The sequence below is a fragment of the Lonchura striata genome, chromosome 2 (genome assembly GCF_046129695.1).
Source record: "Lonchura striata isolate bLonStr1 chromosome 2, bLonStr1.mat, whole genome shotgun sequence".
NCBI classification, from domain to species: Eukaryota; Metazoa; Chordata; class Aves; order Passeriformes; family Estrildidae; genus Lonchura; species Lonchura striata.
This window is the reverse complement of record NC_134604.1, coordinates 1,469,822-1,480,266: the sequence shown is the minus strand read 5'-3', so window position 1 is coordinate 1,480,266 and position 10,445 is coordinate 1,469,822. Positions and strand designations below refer to the sequence as shown.

Genomic DNA, 10,445 nt, shown 5'->3' with positions numbered 1-10,445 from the left:
TCCTCTGTGAGGTGACAGAAGCAATTCCAAAGACTTTATTGCCATTAGAAGTGATGACTGTCAAGGATACAGAACTGCTCAAAGTTAGAAAAGGAAGGAAGCAGAAGGAACAACCCCCAGTAAGATGTTTCCCCCAAAATGAGCATAAAAGCAGAAAATTCAGGCTTCTTATTGGAATCATTCTTTGTCTCCTCTGAATCTTTGGATAAACTAAGCTCTTGCTAATGATCAAATTGACAATAAGGGGATAGCAGTCTCCTAATCCAAGTTTGCCAGCAATGTGCCAATGGTCAAAGAAAATGAATGCCCACCTACTGTACATTCTTGCTTTTTCTTCTACTATTTTAGTCTGGTTTGCCACTCATGCCAGTACTTTCCATGCATCATCATTTAGTGGCATGTTGAATTTTGACTATACTTTTCAGAAATGAGATGCCACATATGAACACAGAAATAGGGTTTAAATGGAAATAATTTTACAGCTCTAATTACATGGCATGTTTGGCACTGCCATCAATAATGAATGCTTGCTTAGTTACTCATAGAATTATTATTCTAGCAAGTGGTTTTCACTACCTCCAAAAAAATCAAATCCATCTTACCTGTCTCCGGAATTTACACACCAAGCCATCAAATGTTTATATGATGAGGATTTTATCCTATGAAAAGAACAATAATCCAAACAATTCAATGTATTATTCCATAAAAGTCAGAAATAAAGGGCTGTTAAACTAGATTAAAAGTTGGGTTGAAAATCACCTTCCTATTCCCAAGTAATAAGAATGCCATCATCTAAAGCTATAGCTTTTGATCTTGCTCATTTAAAATCAGAAAACATAATTTTTTAGATATTTCTAACAAGCATGGTAAGCTGAATGGGATACAAAATATGCTAAGTAGTATAGCAGGATAAAAATGCTTTACTGAATTCAAGACATTTCAGGGCATGGGTCTCCACCATCTTTTTGTTTTACATATGGACTGAACTCTTCCACAAGAAGTGATGCAAGTCTTTTTGTGGGGAAAAAGTAGAAACATACTAACTTTGCTATGTAACTCAAACTATATATTTCATTATGTAGATGTCTTTTTCCTTACAGGCCTTAAAGTCCCAGCAAGGTTATCAGAGATCTTTAAACACATAAGTCTTTCATTCAGCTTTTTAAATATCTGGCTTATTTCCCGATGCAGGAATTGGCTACAGTAATTCAGGTACAAATGAAACTGCCAAGAGGCAGCTGCACTCCGAGTACTCAGCCAAACACACGCTCTGACTCCAGCTTTTTACTGCTATGGTTTTGTTTCACAACATCAATAAGGCATTTCAGCTGTAATGCTCTTTAGGGATTATTACTGAACTTCTTGGGTGGTTTGAGCTACTCAGCCTCTGGCTCTGTGACTCCACATAGGCACAAAATTGTGCAGCATTCTATGTTGTTGGAACTCAAAATGTCTCTCAGACATTTTTTGGAGGTTCCAGGCTTTGGTCAGGAGCATTCTAGATCCTGGCAAGCAGCTGCAAACAGCTGTGATTTTGAGTTTGAGCCATGGAATGAGTTACCAACTTTGGAGGTGGAACAAGCAGTCACAAAGGGTTAGACAGCATAGTAAAAGTAGTTACAAAACAAAAGGGGAAATTTTTTAATATTGTACAGGGGGGTTTTAGCACCTGTACAGGGGGGTTTTTACTTTGTACATGGGGGTCAGAAGTTCTAAGATGGAGAAAAGTGGGCTGATCCTGTTCTTCCTCCTTCTTCTTCCTTGCCTCCATGTTCTTGGTGATGTTGGCACTCACAGATTAGTTTAGAGTAGAAAAGCACTTTGTAATATAGGTAGTAGGTATTGGGGGATAACTGTAACCATGTAACACGTAATGTACCATATAAAAGATAGAAAAGCACCATTTGATATAGGTAATAGGCATTGGGAAAAACTGTAAACATGTAACATGTAATGTACCATATAAAAGACAACAGCAGCCCTGGGTGGGGAGAGAAGAAGCAGTCGGGGTCAGAGAGGATGTCAGGGTGTGTGTGTGCCTCTGCCTGAGCTGTGAGCAAACCACAGCAGCCCAGAAGAAAATCTTTTAGATAACTTGCAATAAACTGCCTTGAGACCGAACAACAAGAGGCTGTGGAGATTTTCTTTGGAAGCTCGGGTTGGAGGAGAGACTGACACTTTGTAGGTATTCATTTCCATGAGTCACACCCCACACCGCTGGCAGAGGCAGCAGCCCACAAAAGCAAGTTTCCTCCTTGTCCCTTAGCCTGGAAGAGCCTGGATGAAGACATCATGCCTTACATCCCCATGAAATCTCTTGTCACCCAGTACTGGCCCACCCCACTGGGCCATCACGAGAGAGAATCAATTTATAAACTGTTGAAATAAATCTCAAAGGAACATTTTTTTCCTTTTGTTTGACTATAGTCCTAGAGGAGAAGGTGACTGGCTGTCGCTATAGGACACGAGAAAGCATGAGCCACTGCGATGGCAAGGCAAAAAAGAAGAAAGTTTATTTTTCTGACTCCAACTTTTATACTTTTCCAAAGGTGACAGTGGATTGGAGAGTGAATGGGCCACCTCTCCAAAGACATTGGACAAACCACCAGTACATCAAGTTTCTCCACCCCCACAAAGAAATGCAAAACAATATGTTGTTTATAGAAAATGTGTGGGAAAGTTTTCTAACATAATGTAAACTCAGAAGGCTTTAGAAAATCTTAAGAATCAGGGTGACAGACTGACTAATCTTAGAGTTTTCTGAATGTAGATGTTGCAAAAAAAAAAAAAAAAAAAAAGCAGATAAAGTTATTGCATCAATTTGATTTAAGTATCTTGCACTTTAAACAGATGAGAAGTTTCCTAAAGAAATTTTGATATTTAACTTTCCTTTGGACAGGAACTACTGGATCATTCCAAATTGGGCAACTTTAAATCAGAATTGCTGAATGGCAAACAAAGTTCTTCTTTAAATGAAAGGTATTCAGAAATCATAGGCTTGTTCCAATACATCTGTGTTCTAAACTGCCTGAAGGTGAAAGCCATCTGAAAAGCAGCCTAACCCCCGCTCACAGCAAGAGGAAACTATTGCTGTTTCACCACTTTTGCATGTTTTATCAGGTTCATTTACATGACTCCACTTGGCTGAAATGTGTTTAAAGAATCTATTTGATTTAAATATTTAAACTATGAATAGTTTACTAGAAAGGTTCTTCCATTGGTTTCTCATTCTCAGTACATTTCTGGAAACTTTCTCACATCTGTGTAAATTATGTTATTCAGCATTGACCATTTTAGTCTGATCACCTGGAAGTCATGCAGCAACAGAATAATCTTAAAGGGTTATATGTGTGTCAATTTTATAAAATGATTGCATGCTCTGATTTATTCCAGCTGCAGAGAAGCCAGGTTCATTTTCTCCCTTTCTCAGCTTGGTTCTGCCCACAAGAGAGAATCTCTATCTTGCATTCTCTTATCTTCAGATAAATAAGATGAGGTATTCCTCAGGCAGAACAAATAGGAATTAGATCTCTGCAAGATCTAATTCCTGCAACGAGATTGAGTCCGAACCCTTTCAAAAATTCCTCATGAAAATTCCCTGTTTACTTCTGAGTGTCTGTCCTACCCCTGTGCTTTGTTTTGTCTGCAGTCTTCTGGGAATTTTTTTGCTGCTATTGTTATGGAAGTGTGATAACTGAAGTGAGCACATCTCCCTTTTCCTCACCCAAAATTGCTGCTGTAAATTTCCAAGAAACCTGGTAAGACGTTGTGGCATTCCATTTTTCCACAGCTTCACAGTGGGTTTTCACATAGACTTGTCAACAGGCAAGTATAGTTGTGTTATCTATCTATAGGTAGAAACCACAGATACTATAAATTAGGTAACCTCTAGAATTGGCTTTGGTATGCTCACCACATAAATAAAATAAAATAAAATAAAATAAAATAAAATAAAATAAAATGAAATAAAATAAAATAAAATAAAATAAAATAAAATAAAATTATAAAAAAATAAAATAATGGAGAAAGAGCATTCTTTTGAAAGACATCAGTTAAGCATTAGTGCTATATGTCTTTAATGTGGTTTTTAGGTAGCTTAGTCAGAAAAAAATGAAAGTTTCACGTACTTTCTTTTCAGAAAAAAAGCTGAAAATCAAATGGGGCAAATATTTCTGGGAAAATAGTTGCAAGCTTGTGACTGAAAGTACAGAAAGAAAGGAGCTTGAAAAAATATTGTTTCCTTCATTCTGTTGTATAAAACCAAATGGAAACAATCTGCTGGAATTCACACGCTTGTAACTCATAAAACAAAAAGTGGGAAAATGTTGAACCAAATTTTATTCAGAGTTTTCCCCTAAATAGAAGGAATTTCAGATCTGAAACTTCTCATTCTACTCCAGTTCCATCCTATGTAACTTCACTGGAAGAAATGTCCTCCAGTTGGGTATTTGAGACAAATCAAGTGACACGATGCCAAAAGGTCACTGCACTCTGACAGAAAAGAGTCCAAGACACATCAGGCAGGTGATGCCCAAAGGCCTAAGAGAGAAAATTGATGCACACACCGTGGATCTTTCCAGCCTTGAGAGGGAAGCTGAAATTCTGCAATGGCTCAGAGAAAGGCTTGCTCATCTTCCTCGGTGCCATTGGTGTGACATCCCCATCAGCACACGGTGCTGAGGCAGGACAAATCTGTGCTCAGAGCAGGGCACTGAGTTGCTCTCCAGTCTCTCAGATCTCACTGCCCCAAGTTACATGACAAAGGCAGAGTGCTGAGAAAAGTTGGCAAAGGAACCCAGACTCTGCTCCTGCACATGCTATCTCCAGATTTATTACTCCAGAGTCACACTTCCTAACAATAAGCAGTAGAAAAATTATCACATTTTAAGCAAACTTATCTTTAAGAGAAATCAATTTTTTAAAAGTGAAATCAAACACTTTTAATTAAACTGTTCTTATCTCAGCATACAAATAGTTTTTTGGAACTATTGGTTCAGATTCTTTTGTTAAAGAACACAGATACAGTATGGGAAGGATACAGATACAGCATAGTAAGGAAAAATCAGCATGTATCTCAGTAACAAACTTGGAGGGGGTTGCAATTAGGACTGCAGAAATTCAATTTTGTTTACTTCTATAATATAAAAATGCATTAGGCAGTGGGAACAATCAGACTTGGGTATGGCAGGATTCTCTCAAAAAAAATGTTAAAGACAGAAGCCCACGAAACAGGTGAATTTTCTTGTGGCCTATCCTTGTGTTAGATAAGGACAAGGGACAACATAAACCTCATATTCTAATTTGACATGAGTGTACCTGACTGGGCAGATTATACCAAGGGAATGAATGAATAACAGACAACGTCACCATCCTAAAGCTGTACTTGTGCTAGAGCTTGACTTACAGTGAGCTTTTATGTTCAAGATATAAAAAAAACCCCAAATTAATACAGAACCCAGAAAACAATAGCATTGCAGTAATCCTACCCAGCTATCTTCATTTTCTCTAGCTTTAGCTTCTATCAGAGCCTCCTTAGGTGCTCTGCTGTGCTCATTTTTGTTAAAAACTTGTTTCAGAATTGGGATTCCAGAAAATGAGAAAGATTATTCTTCCACAGATTTCAGAGCACTGCTGGGTGAAAGCTCTGGCAGGAATGACTCCATCCCTGAAGGAGCCAGTTCCAAGCAGGCAGAGCTCCAAGGCAGAATGGAGGCACACCAGAGTTTTCCAAGAGGGCTTTGTTCCTGGAAAGGTAAAGCTGTGACCATGCCCAGATTGCTCCAGGACAGCAGCCAGAGGCTGCACCATAGAAACACCTGCAGGGTTGTATAAGAATATTGAAATGGGAGGGGAAATCATAGATGTGGATGTAGGTGGGGGTGTCTTTATCACCTGGCATCCCTCTCTGCCTCAGGAGACCCTTTTCACTGTGGGTGCTTGGAGGCAATTAGCAGCCATCATTAGCAGGTGGCAAAGAAGAGCTGAGAGGCTTGGGAGGAGGCAGGCAGATCCCAGCACTGGCAGATGGAGCTGCTGGAGCTGCAGGGACGTCCTAAGACTCTTCTGACACTTTGTCCCTAAGCCATGATCACCTGCTTGCTGCAATCTCCTCAGCAGGCCACCTCTTTTGCCCCAGCCAGAGCCTTGTTCTCCTCGTTCAACTAGTTCTTGTTCAACTAGTTCTCCTTGTTCAACTTGTTCTCCTCCTGTTTCTTACAAATAATCCCCTCTTGGTGAGCAGCTCCTTCAGCTGCTCCCTGGATCCCTCCTCTCCTTTGCTGTCTCATCCTTCCCTGTGAAGTCTTTGCACCACATCACTCTGCAAGTCAAGCATTTTCTTCTTCCATCACCTTCTTCTCTTTACCCTTTAGCTGCTCCAGGGCATAGCATTTTTTTGCAGGTTTCTAAGGTCCCAAGGTGGGCAATGGCCTCCTGAAATCCCACTGACTCCCAGGATTACAGCATGTCTGTTCTTTGTGATTTTACTTTTTTTTTTAGTATTTTTAGTGTTGTGAAATATTAAACTGCTGCCACCCACCACCACAGCCCAGCCTGCTGTTAATGTGCATGAGGAGAACACATAAATAATACTAACAAGACTTTGTGAGTAAATGTGGGGGAAAAAAAGCTACTTAGTTTTGTGGAAAACATATTTCTGACTATTTTACTAAACAGGCAAAAGCCTACTTTCTTCTTCACATACTAGGCTGCCCGTGTTCTGCAGAACACATGTGCAGCAGTTTCACATGTTATTTTCAAGTGCTATAAATAGTTCTCTTAAAATACAAATTGATGCAACCAAATGGCATGGCCTAATAAGAAAATGGAGAAAGATCAAGAGCAACATGCAATATGCAGAAGTACATAATCACACACTCTTGTGTCATGTGAAATCATTCTAAATATAACTCTATGATGATGATAAGAGAAGTACTGACAAGAGATGCAGGACAGGGGATGTGTAGATCACAGGGAGAAGGTCACAGCTTCTCTGCCAGAAGTGCTGGGACAGTGAAGTAGGAGATGGCATAGTCACATACACACCTAGGCAGGAGAAAACCTGCAACACCACTGGGATGTGCAGTGAACCCTGTTTAAGGTTTTGAAGGCATCAGCACAAATTCACTGTCAGTGCAGCCTGTCAGTGTACAGAATCAGGGCCAGATACAAGACAGACAGCAGTCTGAAAGCTTGGGAGCAAACATAACACACTCGGGCATCTTTTAATCCAGATGCCCACCAGCCAGAAACCCTTTGGTGTCTACTGGTACCTGTTGGCAAGCCTTTTCTTACCTTGAAGTGGCCAATCCCTCATCCACCAAAAAAAGCACTACCTCATCACTACTTAGCCTGCTGTGCTGTCCCTCCAAGACAGGGTTTTAGGGACAGAAGACTCAAGACCTTCCTTGACTCTTCTTCTGGTATCTCACCCACATACTCATTGATTCATGTGATGTCATTCCACTCATCATCTTTCATGTTGGTAAGAGGGAATTCTAACCTGTCCCTCCATACCTGATACCTCTCTCAGCCCATCTGTCACCAAAGCCCACTGTGACTGCTGGTCCACAGCTCCATTTTGCTTCTTCCTGTATGACTTTTGCCACAGACTTCTCTGTTTATTCTTTGTTTTCAAAGGTGCTTCCTCTGTTCAGCTGCAGTCTGCCTTAGCAGAAACCACTGGGACCGCCATGCCTTCTCCCACTGCTTTTTCATAGTGAACACAAATGTTTCCTTTCCTCCTATTCCTCACACACTCTGCCACTGCCAGTCCCAAGTTCACTCCTAGGAACATGGAGGCTTCAAATCTGACAAGCAGCGTTGAAAGCAGACCAAAGTGCCTGGGTTCTCAGCCTCTTACTTGCTAATTTTTAATTTATATGAAAAAACCACTATACCTTCAGGCTAGACAAACCATTCTGCAAATGAACATGAGTACTGCAAGTTTTTCTTAGTGCCTTTAGCTAGGCCAGACCATGGCTCATTTTCTGTAGATATCTCATTTTCTTCTCATTTCATAACACTTGTGAATAGGTGCATTTCTTTTTCTGAAGTCATACCAGAGACTTGGAGTGAGTTGAATCTCTTTGGGGAATATTTGGCTTTTATGTAAATGTTCAGATGATAAACAAAGACTTAGGAATCATCACTTGTGTGTGTAAGTGATGACATTGCTTCTCAGTTACACTCCACAGTGACTTCGTAATGAATGTTTAATTCTCTGGAGTATTGGCAAATATTTTTACTTGGTTTTCTGTAGCTATTTCAGCTGAGTTTTGATATTTTTCTTTATCTGTCCTATTTACTAATACTTCTGGTTTGCCCAGAGGCATCTATTGGAAACATGAAAAAGTTAGGATCCAACCACATATTAGTCTGTAAATGAAATGTTTTCCTTGAGCTGGAAATGTTTTGAATTCAGTACAATTTCTAATCATCATCTGGCACAAGAAGCAGCAGTCAACACAATATAATTGTGTGCTGAGAATTGTTAGCAGGAAAGTTAGAAATACTAGTAAAGATTAAGCTTAACAATAAAAATTATATGACATAAAAATAAATAATGGTCGGCTGCCTTTAAGGGCTAAGGCAGTAATTTTGAAAAAAATAAACATAAATGCCATCAAGAACATTCTGAAAATACTAGTAATAAACACATAAACAAATCATGAAAAAAGCAGAATAAACTGAGAACTCTTACAGAAGAGGAGCTAGATGCACTGAGGGCATTTTCAGTGGATTTCAAATTCTTATAGTACCAGTTATTAATTTAAATCCTGTCCAAACCATGAATGACTGAACCGAGAGAATTATCTACAGCAATCAATTAATATCAGTAAATTTCTCTGCTTTGAACTGTCCATAAATCATTATTTACAGTGTATGAATTATCATTTAATCATTTAGAAATACATGTTTTATGCATTGTATGAGCCCATGGAATGCTTGCAAATTATTTGCTGTTCAAAACTTGATGTTTGTGCAGTGAATTTCATCTTAGTCACATATTACAAAGTACAGCAGTATTTTTACAAGTTTTGCCATACATTCTGTGTGATTTAAAATAAACTTCTAGATGCCAGTTGGGAAAAAAAAAATAGAAAATTTCATGCTGAAAGCTGATTGCAGCTGCTTTCAGAATACTATTCTATCCAGAGATGAGCACATGCTTGGATAGAGATAATTCTTGTAATAAATGCTAGTCTTTCATAGCATGGAAAGAAATCCTATGCCTACAATTGCACCAAGATTGTAAGGCAACTATTATTCAATGCCACATACCATATAATTGAAAACCAGTAAAAAATCTTGATATATTTACAGGGATTTTCCTGAAGAAGTAGGTGCTAAAGATAGGGATTTGCATGCTGTAGGCTGAAAAACAGAATAGTCATGAGGAGCCCATCGTGAGACATGAGCCACAGCTTCTCAGAAAGTGTTGAAGAGGGATGATTACAGACCTCCAGATGAAAAGCTGCCTGGGCTGCTGCCAATGAGTTCAGGGGAACCTGTGCATTTGCAAATAATTGGATTAGTCCCTGAAAACCTCTTTTGTCTAAACAGTACCCAAAACATCCACTTTACATCTTCATAATATCTGTCCTTCATTGAAAAAAACGTTTCCATAACTAACCAGCTGGTCACCAGTTCATGGAAGGAACTCCTGCTAGAAGAGAGGGCAGCTGCAAAGCCTGTGAACTTCCTCAAAGACCATCCTGAGCAGTGGGATGGTCTAGTCTGTAAATAAGTTTTATAGTTCTCTTCCTGGATTATTTTCTTGCATTTTGATTTTTCCCCTTGGTAACTCTAAAGTGTAAAAATACATATATGTTTTAAAAAATATAGAGAGAAGTATTTGGAACAGGACTCAACAAATATTCATGGAAAAATACCTTGATCTGAATATGTCCAAGGTACCTCTTATCTGTGAATATGCAGTTAAATCAATTATGTGAAGGTGTGATCAGCAGAGGCCAAAGAGATAGCAGAAACCTTCTAAGGCAATTTCAAGTTCCTATCTGAAGGAACTGCTGGTTCAATAGATGTTTGCATCCATTGCCTGCTTACCATTATCATAGTTTAAACCCAGGCAGCAACTAATACCACTCGCTCCTCCAGTGGGATGGGGGAAACCTTGGAAGAGAAAAAGAAAATTTGTGAGTTGAGATAAAGACAGTTTAACAGCTAAAGCAAAAGTGGGGCACAAGCAAAGCAAAATGAAGAATTCCTTCATCACTTCTCATGGGCAGGCAGGTGTTCAGGTATTCCCAGAAGAGTGGGGCTCCATCACAAGTAACAGGGACACGGGAAAATGACAATCATCACTGCAAATGTCTCCCCTTCTTCCCTACCCTCTGCATGCTGAGCATGATGCCAGACAGTGTGGGATTTCCCCTGCTCAGCTGTGGTCAGCTATCCCATCTGTGTCCCCTCAGAGCTCCCTG

The 10,445-nt window shown here is 39.5% G+C and overlaps 1 long non-coding RNA gene across 1 annotated transcript in view; it reads right to left on the bottom strand.

Annotated features, from left to right (window-relative positions):
- Positions 1-492: 492 nt before the first annotated feature.
- LOC110472836 (uncharacterized) overlaps positions 493-10,445 on the bottom strand; it is a 30,338-nt gene continuing 20,385 nt past the window's right edge. The window contains exons 4-5 of the long non-coding RNA XR_013341713.1: positions 10,069-10,134; positions 493-659 (exon numbers count right to left, since the gene is read on the bottom strand). This is a non-coding gene — a long non-coding RNA (uncharacterized LOC110472836). The remainder of the gene's footprint in view (positions 660-10,068; positions 10,135-10,445) is intronic.